The 17,146-nt window shown below is 43.2% G+C and overlaps 1 protein-coding gene and 1 long non-coding RNA gene across 2 annotated transcripts in view; one reads left to right on the forward strand and one right to left on the reverse strand.

Annotated features, from left to right (window-relative positions):
* Positions 1-17,146, reverse strand: part of LOC136308487 (defensin alpha 4-like) — a 148,446-nt gene that overhangs the window by 28,256 nt on the left and 103,044 nt on the right. The window lies entirely within an intron of this gene.
* LOC136307662 (uncharacterized) lies at positions 659-1,439 on the forward strand. Its single transcript, XR_010725982.1, has 2 exons — positions 659-834; positions 1,225-1,439. It is a non-coding gene; the product is annotated as an uncharacterized lncRNA (long non-coding RNA).

Consider the following 17,146-nt stretch of genomic DNA (forward strand, 5'->3'; position numbering starts at 1 on the left):
CCGGAATTTCGTTGTATCACCTATTTCTAAAAAAGAACCCAAGTCATTGGAGAGCAGTTTATGTGATATGTTTAAATCCGACTGACATCAGGAAATGATCGTGTTCTTCAGCTTAGCTCTGACCAACTCCTTTCTTTGTGTCCCTTTGTGCTCACTTCACAGAGTCTGAGTCACCGCCCCTCCGCCTCAGGAGATCACCCAGCCAGGGCCAGCAACCTCCCACACAGTCCTTGAACCTGGTGAACAAACCTTCTAATAGTAAGGGATGGTCCGGTCGCAGGGTGAGGACCCTCAGAGGTGACCAGGGTCTTGCATCAGCACACAAGAACATTGTTTCCTGTACTCACTGACTGAGAGCTCTAGTCCTTGTCCTCTTTGAACACTGGAAGGTAAATACCCAAGTGGATGGCACACGGAATACACACCAGGTCCTCATCATCACTATCAACATGAAACAAGTGTGGAAACTGTGCCCACAGACACGTGCTTCCATGAAAAGGCGGGGACAGGAGCATCAAAGAGGGTGGAAGGCCCCGTGGCCCTGGCCCCATTTCAGCCAATAGCTCCACTCTCCTCACTGCACTGTGGTCGCTGAGCCCCGCCCACCCCACTATAAGTGCAGGCTGGCTCTGCCCTCTCCACCACTCACTCTGCCCTCCCACCTGACCTGCACCTCCAGGGGACTCTCAGCCATGAGGACCCTCGCCCTCCTCTCTGCCCTGCTCCTCCTGGCCTTCCATGCCCAGGCTCAGCCTGTGGAGGGGACAGCTGACCAGGTGCCTGCTGAGAACCTACTTGAGGCCAAGGAGAAGGATGTGTCCATCACCTTCTCATGTGAGGAAAGCTTTGCTGCAGAAGCTTCAGATGACACGTGCTCCAGGGTCTGACCCCATCAGAGAGCCTGTCAGTGGGACGTGGACTCCAGGCTCTCAGTCGCGGGTGGGATGAGGTGGGAGAGAAGCAGGCACCACGAGGGGAGAGGAGGACTGGGGCGGGGCAGAGAATGAGCACGGATGTGATAGACTTGTGTGAGAGACACTCATGGGTCTGCATGACCAACGCAGAGTCCTTGTTATTTACACAGACAAGCTTTCACCCTAAGCCAGCAGGTGTGGTCTCCCATAGTAGACACGTCTCCACTGAGTAGATGTCCCTGATACTGACTGTGCCTCTCTGCCCTGTGTCTGTCACCCCCCATGCCTGACCTTGGTCTTCTTTCCGCAGCCCTTACGAGACTCATCGTATGCATGTGCAGAAGTGGCTCATGTGAAAGAAATCAGCGTTTCTCTGGAAGGTGTTGGAGAAATTTCCGTCCACACAATAACTGCTGTTTTGAGAGCACTGTGACATTCCTCTGAGGAACCAAGAGTGTATTTCATCTGTGTCACTTTCCCTTCTCTCCTTTCTCTCTCTGGAATAAACTTCAAGATTTAAAATTACTGTTTCTCCCCCACCCCCCATCTCTCTTTTTTTTTGTGCTCCATTTTTTTGATGTGTGTGGTTAGCCCTAATGGAGTATTCTGTCCTGAATGGTCTACATTAAGTTATCCAGCTTTTCCATCCCAATAATGAACAATTTGAGCATTTATATGGCAATAACAAAAACAGCAAAAATGAAACTGCTAACAGTTTTACAGTTTCTTGGCACATTGTTACATTTTCCACTGGTTTTATTTAACTTCTAAGCAAATCCTTGATTTAGCTTTTTATTACCCTGTAGTTTAAGGAAAGAGTGACTTCTGAGTGTCATTAACTTGCTAGAGTATACTTTTTCTCAAACTGCCTACACCCTGCACAAACCTTCTGCAACTCACATAACCATTAACTTTTATAAACTTTTTTTTATCATTTAGAAAGAACTAGATTTCATAACAACTTACTTTCTTCTTTTTTTCCCCTAAAGTATCTCTGTACTTTCTACTGTTCTTTATTAAAGGGATTATATCCCTTTCTAATTAATCAGAACTCGTCATTTCAAAAATTTTAATTTTTAGTGACAAGCACGCTGGCAACAAGTAATTTTTTAAAAACATACTTATTTTTGAAGTGTCCTCCCTTTAAGTATCTTATATTTATAGGTTACTTTATAGAGGTAGCTATAAGAACACACATATATTTTTTATTTACCTCGTAGCTTCCCTTCTAGCAAAGGGACTTATATCTCCCTTCTGTGTTACTTACAGCAGCACATGTATCAGAACTTAAGATGACCTGCTCTGGCCTCTCCCTGATTTTAGTTTCCCTCCCTTCCCAAAGTTCAATTATAAGGATTCCCACAGTGAAGTTCCTCAAGCTTCTGTCATACGTTGAGTGGCCAGCTTCCGATTGTGGCTGGTGCAGGGCATCTGGGCCTTCTCAGGGTCCACTTAAAGGAGTTGGTGGGATGTGTTTGTATAGTCTTCATGGGGGTCTGTAAGGGAACTGAGGGAAAAGGGGTATTGCCTCACTAGTACTATTCTATATGGGGTTAATTTTTGGTGCATTTAGCTTTTAGCAGAACTAGGACAGTAAGCTAGTCCAGTTTTCACCAGTTTTTAGAATAAATTTGGTCAAGACTTTTTTCAGATTTTGGTTTGGCTTTCCTAAAATCTGAGGCTTGTAAGCACCATGTAATTTCTAATTAATACTGAGTGCCTTTCCTACTAGCTGTGAGACCTTAGATATAAACGCAGGCCCATTATGAGACCTAATATTAATGGGCAAGATAAATCTGGGAATCATTTTATATAGTAATTTCTTAACACCTGTTACTGTAGTCTCATTTCTAGTAGAGAAAGCTTCTACCTATGCTGAAAGGGTGTCAATAAAAACTAAGAGGTACTTGTATTCCTGTGCAGGTGGCTTTACTTTAGTAAAATCTATTTCTAAATGTTCATCGGGGAAAGTTCCTCTTTCCTTATTTCTTAATTTCCCTACTTTGCTTAGTATTTATTTGGGCACATAGTGAACACTTGGACACTATGCCTTCAGCAGTAGAATCTAAGCCTGGCAAATAGTGATTTCCTTAAATAATTCTATTAGCAAACTGACACCTAATATTTTGTTGAGTTGGGTAAACTGGTTGTTAAAATGGAACTTTGTAATCAGGGTTCTCTCTAAGTTGGGTTCCTGGGCAGCCGCCCAATGTGGAAACGACAAATTTACATTCCTCCTTCTTTTTAACATTCATCTGCGCAACTGCACAGATTACTGGTATATTGAAGATGTACTAGTTCCATAAAAAGCAGCTGAAGAACAATTGCTTGTCTTTAATGACATTTGTATTTATGAAATTGATAATATTGCTTATCAAAATTTCATGAAAAACATTTAAAAAATTCCTCAAGTCCATCATGTCCATGCTCATTCTCTGCCCCACCATCCTCCTCCTCTCCTTCGTGGAGCCTGTCTCTCCCACCTCATCAAGTCGCCAACTGTGAGTCTTGACTCCACATTCCTCTAACAGTCCCTCTGATGAAATCAGACCCTGTAGCACATGGGCAGGTGTCACTTTTAGCTTCTCTAGTGACGCGTTCCAATTCTGTGAAGGAGATAGCCACATTCAGGTCTTGGCCTCAGCCTGGTCCTGGGTGGGTACCTGGTCAGCTGTCTCCCGCAGGGGCTCAGTCGTAACCTGAAAGGCCAGGAGGAGCAGGGCAGTGAAGAGTGTGAGGGTCCTCATGGCTGAAAGTCCCCTGGAGGTGCGAGTTGGGTGGGAAGGGAAAGTGTGTTGCAGACAAAGCAGAGCCAGCCTGCAATTATATAGTGGTGGGCAGGGCCCAGCGACCAGATTGCAGTGAGGGCAGCAGGCCGCTGGTTGGCCTTGGGCCTGGGCCACTTGGCCTCTTAGCCTCTTTCATGCTCCAATCCCCACCCCTTCGTGGTAGCACTCATCCGAGGGCTCAGGGTCCACACTTGTTTCATGTTCATAGTGATGATGAAGACCAGGTGTGTATTCTGTGTGCCATCTGCTTCGATATTTACCTTCTAGTGTTCAAAGTGGATGAGGACTAGAGCTCTAATTCAGTGAGTACAAAGTTCTTCTGTGTCTGATTTGGAGCCCTGCTCATTTATGGAGGTCCCACCTCTTTAATCCAGTCCTCTTCCATTTGTTGAAGGGGTGATTATCCAGGTTCATGGGCATCATGACCATATGAAGGAGGTTTTCATGTCTTGGGTGGATAGGTGCTAGGACACAGAGGACAGTGACTCAGGCTCAGGGGAAGTGAGCACACAGGGACACGAGGGAAGGAGTTGGTCAGAGGAATCCTGAAGGAGAGATTTATTTGGACATCAGTATAATCTTAAGATGTTGCATTAACTGCTTACCAGTTACATCTCTCATCTTGGAGAAATAGCAAACACAACAATAACACTTGATTCCTTCTTATGTCTTCAAGCTTGTAAAATAATAAAAATAAATCATGCACAAAGAAAATTCAAACGTTGCTGAGTGATGAGTGGACTATTGGTCACCCTTCTTGTGCCAGCCCTCTACCTGCTCTGCAGGAGCCACCAGGGTCCTCATGTTCTGTTTTTTTTTCTAACCCCAGGCTTAACCCCAACTCTGATTCTGCAGTAAGCAAAGGACCAACTCCCTGTGTGAACGATGTTACACATAGCAGCATTCATATGTCAGCTTTTAGCTATCTCTCATTTATATTTAAACCCTGACAATTGGGTAATTCATAACCACTCTCAGTTGCAATTATAACTACAGTGTGTATTCTTTTACACACATCATTTTGCTTATTTCTGCTTGTTTTTCAGATAAATGTCTAGAAGTTCATGGTGGCTTCAAAGAACATATCTTCCACATTTAACAAAAGTTTGTTTATTATCCTTTGCAGAGGTCATCTCAACATCACTCACCACAATATATGAGCCCAACTGAGGTGCACAGACATTGGCATGTGTTTAAAAGTTCCCATGATTCCCCAATTTTGTCATCTTTTCTTCTGGCTGGTCTGTGCTCTGTTAAAAATACACTGGATGTCCCTGCTCTCTTGAAGCTCAGCATGGCCAATAAACAGATTTATGTCAATAAAATATTACTCATGGGAAAGATTCCATTTTTAATTTCTAAAATGAAATACTAATGGATTCCAAGATGGCAGCAGAGTAGGCAGATGCACAAACTGCCAGCTCACACCACCAAACTGGATTACAAATTAATTTGGGAACAATGACTGTGAAAAACCAACTTTGGACTAAGAGAACAGGTATCAAAAATGAAAGAGCACAGAAGAATCCACAATAATCCTGGTAAGGAGTGTGGGGATATGCTGGGAACTCCCCTGCTCCCAGGAGCAAGGGGAGGCTGAGGCTGAGGTTCCAGAAGGGCTCTCATTACAGGGAGAGAGACCCTGAGAGATGGGGCCCTCAGTCTCAGATCTGGTGACCCAGTTAGAAATTCAGGGACTGGATGAGACAGACATACAGCTTTAGTGGGGAGAAGAAAGAAAGTTCTTTATGTGGGAAGTGGCTGGGGTGCCGTAAAGGGACAGAACAGATAATATAGCTCACAGCCACTTGCCTGTGTTTCCGGGGTGAGGAGATCTGAGCGTATTAACTCGTGTTGCATGAGAAAAGTAGGGAGCACGAGAGAAACAATGATGGGGAGAAGAGTGACTGTGCTAACCTGTGAAGCTGACTCATTATCCAGTGCAGAGGTGGCCATAGCTGGGAGACTGGTTGACTCCTCAACAGAGCAGAAACTTGAGTGGTTCAGGGTGTCTCACCTCCAAAAAGCTTTCCAGCTCCAATCAGCATGAATGACATAGTAGAAACAGGAAATAAAATGGAGGGGAAGAAACTCAGGTTTCCAGAGAGACCTGAGATACACCACCCCCTTCTGATACTGAGAATGTGCCCTATTTCTGGACAGTAACTTGCAGAGCATGCCTTCAGATTCTCAGAGGACACACCCACTGCATTCCTGAATTCAGTTCCAAATAAACCCCTTGCTGAGATCAGTAAACATGCTCCCTGCTGAGTTAAGCAAACTGAAAAGAGGCAAATTAAGACTTCAAAGCGCCTTTACTAGGTAAGGAGACCACAACTAGAACAAGACTGCAAACCACACACAGGAACAATGGGAAGACCGAGGAACTTAACTCATATGCATTAACAAGAAAAATACTCAGAAAATAATCTGGATAAAATGAAAGTAATCAAATTACGGGATGCAGAGTATAAAATAATGATTCTTAGTGTGCTTAAGGATCTTAAATCTACAATGGATGGACTTAATGAGTACCTAAATAAAGAAATAGTAAGCATAAAAGGACACCAAATTATAAAAAAGAACCAGACATAAGTGACAAACACAATATCAGAAATGAAGACTACAATAGAAGGAATTTAAAGCAGGCCGAATAAATAAAAGCATCAAATCAGTGACTTAGAGGACAAGATAAGCGAAAGCACGAAAGCAGAACAGCAAAAATAAAAGAGGATTATAAAGCTTGAGGAAACTCTAAGAGAGCTCTGTGACAACATGATGAGAAACAACATCCGCTTAATAGGGGTTCCTGAAGAAGAAGAGAAAGAACAAGGGATAGAGAACCTGACTGAAAAAACTACAGCTAAAACTGTCCCTAAAATGATGCAGGAAGGAGTCATACAGGTTCAAGAATCAGAGAGAAACCCATTAAACAAGAACCCCCAAAGACCTACACAAAGACAAGTCATAATCAAAATACCAAAGCTATAAAATAAAGAAAAAATTAAAAGCAGGAAGAATAAAACAATCACCTACAAAGGAGCTGCCATTAGGATGAGATCTGACTTTTCAATAGAAACACTTGAGGTCAGAAATGAATGGTAAGAAATATTCAAAGTAATGCAGAACAAGAACTTACAACCAAGACTTCTTTATCCTGAAAGGGTAACATTTAAAATTGAAGGAGAAATAAAAAGCTTTCCAGACAAAAAAACTTCAAGGAATTCATCACAACCAAACCAATGCTGCAAGAAATGGTAAGTGGTCTGCTGTAGACAGAACAAAGTAGAAAATAATCTATTAAAAGAAGAATGTAGCCCTGGCTGGTTGGCTCAGCGGTAGAGCATCGGCCTGGCATGCGGGGGACCCGGGTTCGATTCCCGGCCAGGGCACATAGGAGAAGCGCCCATTTGCTTCTCCACCCCCCCTCCTTCCTATCTTTCTCTCTCTTCCCATCCTGTAGCAAAGGCTCCATTGGAGCAAAGATGGCCCGGGCGCTGGGGATGGCTCCTGGGTCCCTGCCCCAGGCGCTAGAGTGGCACTGGTTGCCGCAGAGCGACGCCTCGGAGGGGCAGAGCATCGCCCCCTGGTGGGCAGAGCGTCGCCCCTGATGGGCGTGTCAGGTGGATCCCGGTCGGGCGCATGCGAGAGTCTGTCTGACTGTCTCCCCATTTCTAGCTTCAGAAAAATACAAAAAACCCAAAAAACCCCAAACAAACAAAACAAAGAAGAATGTAGATTTAAAGATAAAAATGGCAATAAACAACTACATATCAATAATAACCTTAAATGTAAATAAATTAAATGATACAATCAAAAGACATAGGGAGCTAAATGGATAAGAAAACAGGGCCCATACATATGCTGTCTACCAGATTCCCAACTCAAAACAAAAGATACACATAGACTAGAAGTAGAAGGATGGAAAAGATATTTCATGCAAATGGAAATGAAAAAAAGCTGGGGTAACAATACTTATATCTGACAAAACAGACTTTTAAACAAAGACATAGTAAGGGTTAAAAAAGGTCACTACATAATGATAAAGGAACAAGTCAACAAGAAGAGTTCACCATTATAAATATCTATTCACCTAATATAAGAGCACCTAAAGAAACAAAGACTTTAATGGAAAAAAAATGGTGAGATCAGAAGCAATACTATAATAGTAGGGGATTTCAATACCCCACTAATATCACTAGATAGATACTCTAGAAAGAAAATTAACAAATAAACGGCAGACTCAAAAGACACACAAGATTAACTGAATTTAATAGTTTTCTTCAGAAACTTTCCACCTAAAGCAGCAGAATATACATTCTTTTCAAGTGCTCATGGTACATTCTCTAGGAGAGATGACAAATTAGGGTACAAAACGAATCTCAACAAATTTAAGAAGATTGAAATCATATCAAGCATCTTCTCTGACCATAATGGCATGAAAATAGAAATCAACAACAATAGAAAAACTGAAAAACATGTAAACACTTGGAAACTAAACGGCATGTTTATAATAATGAATGGGTCAACAATGAGGTCAAAGAATAAAATTATCCTTGAACAAGTGGAATGAGCATACAACAATTCAAAATTTATGAGGCACAGCCAAAGCAGTCCTGAGGGAAGTTCATAGCATTTCAGGCATACTTTGAGAAGCTAGAAAATGCTCAAATAAATGACTTAACCCAGCATTTAAAAAAACTATAAAAAGAACAGCAAGTTAAGTACAGAGGAAGTAGAAAAAAGGAAATAATAAATATTGGAGCTGAAATAAATCACAGAGAGGCTAAAAAAACAATATAGAAGATCAATGAAACAAGAGCTGGTTTTTTGAAAAGGTAACCAAGATAGATAAACCTTTAACAAGACTCACCAAATGAAAGAAAAGAGGGAGGACTCAAATAAATAAAATTAGGAACGAGAGTGGAGAAGTAACAATGACACAGCAGAAATACAAAGGATTGTAAAAAAATACTATGAAGAAGTGTATGCCAAAAAATTAGACAACCTAGGTGAAATGAACCAATTTTCTGAAAAATATAATCTCTCAAAAAGCAATCTTAAAGAATCAGAAAACCTAAATAGACTGATTACAACATATGAGATTTAAGCAGTTATCAAAGAAGTCCCAACAAAAGCCCTGGGCAGGATGGCTTCAAAAGCCAATTCTTCCAAGCATTCAAAAAGTAACTAACTCCTATCCTTCTCAAGCTATTTTAAAGATTGAAGAGGAAGGAAGACTTCCAAGCTCCTTTTATGAGGTGAGCATAATTCTGATTCCAAAACCAGGTAAAGACAACACAAAGAAAGAAAACTATAGGTCAATGTCCCTGATGAATTCAGATGCTAAAATTCTTAACAAAATATTATCAGACCTGATCCAGCAATAGATGAAAAAAGTCATACATCATGATCAAGTGGGATTTATTCTGGGGAGGCAAACCTGGTACAATATTTGCAAATCAATTAATGTGATTCATCACATAAAATAAAGGAATGAGTAAAACCAGATGATAATATCAATAGATGTAGAAAAAGCATTTGATAAAATTCAGCACCCATTTATGATCAAAACTCTCAGCAAAGTGGGAATATAGAAAACATACCTCAACATAATAAAGGACATCTATGACAGACCCACAGCAAACATCATATTCAATGGGCTAAAGTTAAAAGTAATTCCCTTAAGATCAGAAAGAAGACTGGGTGCCCGTTTTCACCAGTCTTATTCAACATAGTTCTGGAAGTCCTAGCCACAGCAATCAGTCAAGAAGAAGAAATAAAAGGCATCCAGATTGGAAAAGAAGCAGTACAACTATCATTATTTGCAGATAATATGCTACATAGAAAACCCTTAAGTTGCAGTAAAAAAACTACTGGACCTGATAAATGAATTCAGCATGGTGGCTGGATATAAAATTAATACTCAGAAATCAGAGACATTTTTATACAGTAATGATGATCTGTCTGAAAGAGAAATTAAGAAAACAATGCCCTTTAGTATTTCAAAAAAAAAAATTACCTTGGAGTACATTTAACAAAGAAGGTTGAAGAGTGGTACTCAAAAAATTATAAAGCTTTGATAAAAGAAATCAAGGAAGATACAAACAAGAGGTAGCATATACTGTATTCATGGCTAGGAAGAATAAACATCATTAAAATGACTATATTACCCAAAGCAATTTATAAATTCAATGCAACTTCTATTAAAATACCAATGACATACTTCAAAGATATAGAACATATATTATAAAAATTTATATGGAACCAAGAAAGAACACAAATATCATCAGCAATCTTGAAAAGGAAGAATAAAGTGGATGGTATCACACTTCCTGATATCAAGTTATACTACAAGGCCATTGTACTCAAAACAGCCTGGTACTGGCAAAAGAACAGGCATGTTGATCAATGGAACAGAACAGAGAATCCAAAAATAAACCTATACCTTTATGCACAATTGTTATTTGACAAAAAAGATAAAAGCATACAGTGGAGTAAAGACAGTCTCTTTAACAAATAGTGTTGGAAAATTTGGATAGGTACCTTCAAAAAAATGAAACTAGACCACCAACTTAAACCATGCAGAAACATAAACTCAAAATGAATAAAGGACTTAAATGTAAGGAGTGAAACCATAAGCATCCTATAAGAAAACATAGGCAGTAAGCTCTCCGACATCACTCACAGCTATACATTTGCTGATTTATCTCCACGGGCAAGGGAAATAAAAGACCGGATAAACAAATGGGACTATATCAAACTAAATAGCTTTTGCACAGCTAAAGACAATATGAACAAAATAATAAGGCAAACCGCACAATGGGAGAACATATTATATAATACGTCTGATAAGGGGTTAATAACCAAAATTTATAAAGAACTTGTTAAACTCAACACCAGGAAGATAAACAATCCAATTAAAAAATGAGCAAAAGTCCTGGCCGGTTGGCTCAGCGGTAGAGCGTCGGCCTGGCGTGCAGGGGACCCGTGTTCGATTCCCGGCCAGGGCACATAGGAGAAGCGCCCATTTGCTTCTCCACCTCCGCCCCTCCTTCCTCTCTGTCTCTCTCTTCCCCTCCCGCAGCCAAGGCTCCATTGGAGCAAAGATGGCCCGGGTGCTGGGGATGGCTCCTTGGCCTCTGCCCCAGGTGCTGGAGTGGCTCTGGTTGCGGCAGAGCGACGCCCCGGAGGGGCAGAGCATTGCCCCCTGGTGGGCAGAGCATCGCCCCTGGTGGGTGTGCCGGGTGGATCCCGGTCGGGTGCATGCGGGAGTCTGTCTGACTGTCTCTCCCCGTTTCCAGCTTCAGAAAAAGAAAAAAAAAAAAAGAAAAAAAATGAGCAAAAAAAAAAATGAATTTTATGTATGAATTCATAAAATTCACACTTTGTCCCAGGTACTGTGTACACTGTCAGGGTTTGTCTTTTCTCTGTGACTCTTCTCTTTGTCTACAAGATATTTTGAATTTTTATGTGGTTTTAAAATTTGCAGTATTTGGAATTTTGTCCCTTTCCTACCATGGTTTGTAAAGGTGGGTGTCCCATGTGTCAGTGCTCTCGTGTCCTGGATGGGGGAGGGGAAAGCTGAGAGGGGCGCATGCTGACTGATGGTGAAGGTTCAGAGTAAAGTGTGACTGGATGACTGTTTGCAGGGAAGAGTCTCCTGCAATGACAGTGGCCACAGGGCAAGGAGCGAAGAGAAGGTTCTATGAGCACAGCACAGCCTCAGCGTAGAATCCAAGGTCGTGCTTTAGGATGTGTGTGGCGACCATGGATCAGAAAGAGGAGAGCAGAGAGGTGCTTGTCATCTGGAAATAAGGCTTCTCTGTCTTGGTGGCTTCCCTGCAGCCTCCCTCTCAGCTCAGGACTGAGCGGCTGTCCGTGGCATTGCTAAAAACATACCATTTCTTGCTAGATTATATTAGAATCAGTACGGGATTATTGTAACTGGTAGACTGAATCTGTTTAAAGAGAGATACAGTACATTGAGACCAACAGTTTTCTTTGACATTGACTGATCTACCTTTTTTTGTCCAAACTAGGACAATTGAGGTCACGGTCACTGGGCATCTGAGCTTTACCAGTGGCTCTGGGATCCCCTTTCTCAGTTCATTATTTGAGACCACTGATGCTGGCCAGTATGCTCTGGTTTGGGTGTAGTTCTTACTTTTCTCTCTTGGTTGCACCCTGAGGCATTAGGTCACTTGATCTGGTTCTTAAAGCTAGGAAGATGCACATGTGACTAAAACCCCTGCTTATCCTGAGAAAATATACATATCACTGCCCTCTCCCATCTTAAAATGAAAGAACATGTAACACAGTCCATTGGAACCAGTTTTTCTGAAGTGAACCACACCTTTATGTATACACTAAACACCTTTGTCCTTTGAATTTTATTATGAATGAATTAAATTTTCTCTGTTAAGCTTGCTGTAATTATGTTCATTTTTTCTTAGTTAATGCCGTGTAATACTCAAACTGTTCATTATTGGAATGGAAAAGCTGTATAACTTAATATACACCATTTAGGACAGAATTGTCGATATGGGTGATCCACACACGTAAGAAAAATAAAATGTGGCCTGACCTGTGATGGCGCAGTGGATAAAGCGTCAACCTGGAAATGCTAAGGTCGCCGGTTCGAAACCCTGGGCTTGCCTGGTCAAGGCACATATGGGAGTTGATACTTCCAGCTCCTCCCCCCTCTCTCTGTCTCTCTCTCTCCTCTCTCCTCTCTCTCTCTCTCTCTGTCTCTCCCTCTCCTCTCTAAAATGAATAAATAAATAAAAAATTAAAAAAAAAAAGAAAAATAAAATGTAAAAAAAGGGAGACAGTGAGTTTAATGCTTGAAGTTTATTCTGGAGAGAGAAAGGTGAGAAGGGACAGGTACACAGACTAAATGCACTCTCGGGTCCTCAGTGGAATGTCTCAGTGCTCTGGGTCTCGATCCACAAAGCTCAGCGACAGCAAAGATTGTATAGACGGCCATTCTTCCTACAGCTCCCAGAGAGACGCTCATCTCTATTGCATCTGCCATTTCTGCACGTGCAGACGGAGACTCTCCCAAGGCCTGCGGAGGGAACAGGAGGGTCAGGCACGTTGGGGACAGGCACAGGGAGCAGAGGCACAGCCAGTGTCAGGGACATCTACTCAGAGGAGACGTGTCTACTATGGGAGACCACACCTGCAGGGTTAGGGTGAAAAGTCACGTGTCTGTGTAAATCACAAATAGTGGCTGACTCTGCGTGGTCACACAGATACATGACTGTCTATGACCCAAGTCCACATCACTTCCGTGCCCCACCCCCATCCTCCTCCCCCCTCGTGGTGCCTGCTTCTCTCCCCACTCATGTCATCCCCGACTGTGAGCCCGGACTCCATGCCCCTCTGACAGGCCCTCTGATGCGGTCAGACCCTGTAGCACGTGGGCAGGTGTCACCTGAAGCTTCTCGACCGACACGTTCCTCTTCAATGAAGGAGATTGCCACGTTCTGCTCCTCCACAGCAGACTGGTCCTGGGCGGGCACCTGGTCTGCTGTCTCCCACAGGAGCTCAGCCCAGGCCTGGAAGGCGAGGAGGAGTAGGGCAGCGAAGAGGGCGAGGGTCTTCATGGCTGAGACTCCCTTGGAGGTGCGGGTCAGGTGGGAGGGCAGAGTGAGTGGTGGGGAGGGCAGAGCCAGCCTGCACTTATAGTGGGGTGGGCAGGGCTCAGTGACCACAGTGCAGTGAGGCCAACTGAGCCTCCCAAGCCTCTTCGATGCTCCTGTCCCTGCCCCTTTTTTGCAGCACGCGTCCGTGGGCTCAGCGTCCACACTTGTTTCATGTTGATAGTGATGATGAGGACCTGGTGTGTGTTCTGTGTGCCATCTGCTTGGGTATTTACCTTCTAGTGTTCAAAGAGGACAAGGACTAGAGCTCTCAGTCAGTGAGTACAGGGAACAACGTTCTTCTGTGTCTGATTTGGGCCCCCGCTCATTTATGGATGCCCTGACACTTAAACTCAACAGTTGCCTCAATGGAGTATAGGGTCCAACCTACAAGTTCAGGGTCATCAGTACCCTGTGGGGAAGGTTCTAATATCTTAGGTTATAGGCTCCTGTGGTGGAGGAAACAGTGACTCAGGTTTAGGTGAGGTGAGCACATGGGACACAATGGAAAGAGTTGGTCAGAGCAAAGCAGAAGGACACAGTGTTGAGGACGTCAGTAGAATCTGTACTCATCACAAAAACCACTCACCAGTTACTTAGGCTCTTCTAAGAAAATAGCAAAGACAATAAAGTTTCCAGAGACCATTATGAGATTTGTGATGTTTTTTATAAAGGTATTTATTTTTCCCCAGCTGTTTGGCCAAGCGTGTGGATGTGCTTGATTTAATTCCTGGTCAAGGCACCAAAAGAAGTGCCATCTGCTTCTCCACCCTTCCCCTTCTTGCTTCTCTCTCTCTCTCTCGGTTTCTCTTCCTCTTCTGCAGCCATAGCTCGACTGCAGTGAGTTGGCCACAAGTGCTTAGGATGCCTCTACGTCCCCTTCCTCAAGCACTAAGAAGAAAGTGGTTGCTGAGCAACTGAGCTGCTGCCCAGATGGAGAGAGCATAGGCCCTAGTGGGCTTACTGGGTGGATTTTGATTAAGGTGCATGAGGAAGCCTATCTGTGCCTCCTCTTCTCTCACTGAATAAGGAAAAAAAATATATATAAATTTACACACAAAGGAAAGTTGACAAGGTAGCTCAGTGATGAGGGAGAACACAGTCCTTCCTCCCTCACTGTCTTACCTCCGTTCTGTGGGAACCTGCACAGCCACATGCTGAGTTTCCTATTTATTTTCTTTTTAAGAAAATTTGATCTATTGCTTTTACGAGACAGAGACTCATTTACTCTCGTGCACGTGAGAGAAGCATCAACTCGCTGTTCTAGCTGTTTCCATTCCTTGTGCACTCATTGGTTGCTTCTCCTACGTGTTCTGACCTGGGATAGACCCACCACCTGAGGGATCCGGGACGATGCTCTACCCACCGAGACAGCTGAGCAGAGCCTCCTTCTCTTCATTCCACACAGGCTTTAGCCTGGACACAGTCATGTCAGCTGGCAAAAACCTGCTTAACTGTTTACAGTGTTCACCATCTCAGTGTGATATATGTCACCACTTTATAAAAACATTTATTTTTTATTGATTTTAGAGAGAAAGGGATGGAGAGACAGATAAGAACATCAATCTGTTTCTCCATGTGCTCTGACCGGGGATCGAACCGGCAACCTCTGAGCTTCAGACAATGCTCTAACAATCCAGTATTTGGCCAGGGCTAAAGGTCATCAGTCAGTGCTCTCTTATTATCATTAAACTCTGAAAAATTTGTTATTTCTAAACATTTTCAGTTATAAGCATAACTCTCATGAGTATATTTTACAAAAACCCACTTGCTATTTCTGTATCCCTTTAGATAAAAGTCTAGGAGTAGATTGCGGGGTCCAAGCACACGTCTTATAAATCTAATAGACATTAATCTATTTCCTCTGCAGAGCTCACCCTGACATCAGTCACCAAACATATGAGCCACACCACTGCCACCTTCAGGGAAAGGTGTTTAACAGGCCCTGTGATTCCCCAATTTCATCCTCTTTTCTTCTAGCCTGGGCTCTGGGCAGCCATGTGTCTCTTAGAAATTCACTAGATATCCCTGAACATCTGCACTCAGAGTGACCAGAAATGACATTTGGACGATTGAAATATAAGGTCTCAGAAGGACCCATTTTTAAATAATAAAAATTACTGTTACTTTTTCATAGTTGTGTTATGCTATTGTTTCACATATCACACTGGGAAGGTGAACACTGTAAACACAGTTTTGCAGGTCTGTGCCTGCTGACATGACTGTGTTCAGGCTAAAGCCTGTGTTGAGCAATGAAACAAGGTCCTGGTCAGTTGTCTCGGTAGATAGAACATCGTCCCGGAGCCCTGAGGTGGTGGGTCTGTCTCAGGTCAGGACATGTAGGAGAAGTAACCATTGAATGCACAAGGAATTAGAACATTTAGCAGAGCAGCGAGTTGATGCTTCTCTCATGTGCATGAGAGTAAATGAGCTCTTTCTCATAGAATAAAAGGAACAATTTTTTTATTAAAAAGAAAAGAAATAGGAAACACAGCATGTGGCTGGGCAGGTTCCTGCAGAACAGAGGTAGGACCGTGAGGAAGGAAGGACTGGTCTTTTTTTTATTCAGTGAGAGGAGAGGAGGCAGAGACAGACTTCTGCATGCGCCCTGACTGGAATCCACCGGGCAACCCCACTAGGTCCTAGTCCAGTGATGGGCAATCTTTTGAGCTTGGTGTGTCAAAGTTCGTCAAAAAACCGAGCATAACTCGAGTGGTGTGTCACTTTGAGAAAAACGGCCTAAGCAGAAGTCCCAGAACCAGACACTCTGCGCTGGAGTTCTGTTGTTTTGGCCTACAGACCTCCGGCACAGAGTGTCTGCACTACAGCAAATGTTTTATCCTAACCACTGCACCTGGCCATGCAGGAGCCAAAGAAGAAATGTCGTTCTCGATATGTGGCCCCATACTTCTCTGGTATGTGGCCACATGTGGCTGCCTGTCATCAAAAATGGCTACACGTGTCAGTGCAGACACACATGTCATAGGTTCGCCATCAATGTCCTATGCTCTCCCCATCTAGGGTAGTAGCTCTGTTGCTCAACAACAGATTTTTTTTCATGCCTGAGGAGGAAGACGTGGAGGCATCCTACGTCATCGGGGGTAACTAACTCGAATTGAGCCATGGCTGCAGGAGGTGAAGAGAAACTCAGAGATAGAGAAAGAGAGAGAGAGAGAGAGAGAGAGAGAGAGAGAGAGAGAGAGAGAGAGAGAGAAGCGAGAGAGGAAGGAGTGGAGAAGCAGATGGGCACTTCTTGTTTGTGCATTGACCAGTGTCAAATGTGGGACATCCACACGCTTGGCCAAACAGCTAGGGCAAAATTATTACTTTTATAAAAAACATCAATAATCTCATAAGAAGTGAGCAGAAACTTCATTGTCTTTGCTATTTTCATAGAAGAACCTAAGTACCTGGTGAGCAGTTTTTGTGATGAGCACAGATTCTACTGACGTCCTTAACCCTGTGTCCTTCTGCTTTGCTCTGACCAACTCCTTCCATCGTGTCCCATGTGCTCACCATACCTGAGCCTGAGTCACTGTCCCCTCCACCGCAGGAGCCTATAACCTCAGATATTAAAACCTCCCCCACAGGGTAGTGATGACACTGCACTTTCAGGTTGGACCCTCCACTCCATTGTGTCAACCATTGAGTCTAAATGTCGGGATCTCCAGAGATGAGCAGGGCCCCACAAGACACTGAAGAACGTTGTTGAACGTTGTTCTCTGTACTCCCTGAATGAGAGCTCTAGTCCCTGTCCTCTTTGAACACTAGAAGGTAAATATCAAAGCAGATGGCA

This window comes from Saccopteryx bilineata, chromosome 6 (genome assembly GCF_036850765.1).
Source record: "Saccopteryx bilineata isolate mSacBil1 chromosome 6, mSacBil1_pri_phased_curated, whole genome shotgun sequence".
Taxonomy (NCBI): domain Eukaryota; kingdom Metazoa; phylum Chordata; class Mammalia; order Chiroptera; family Emballonuridae; genus Saccopteryx; species Saccopteryx bilineata.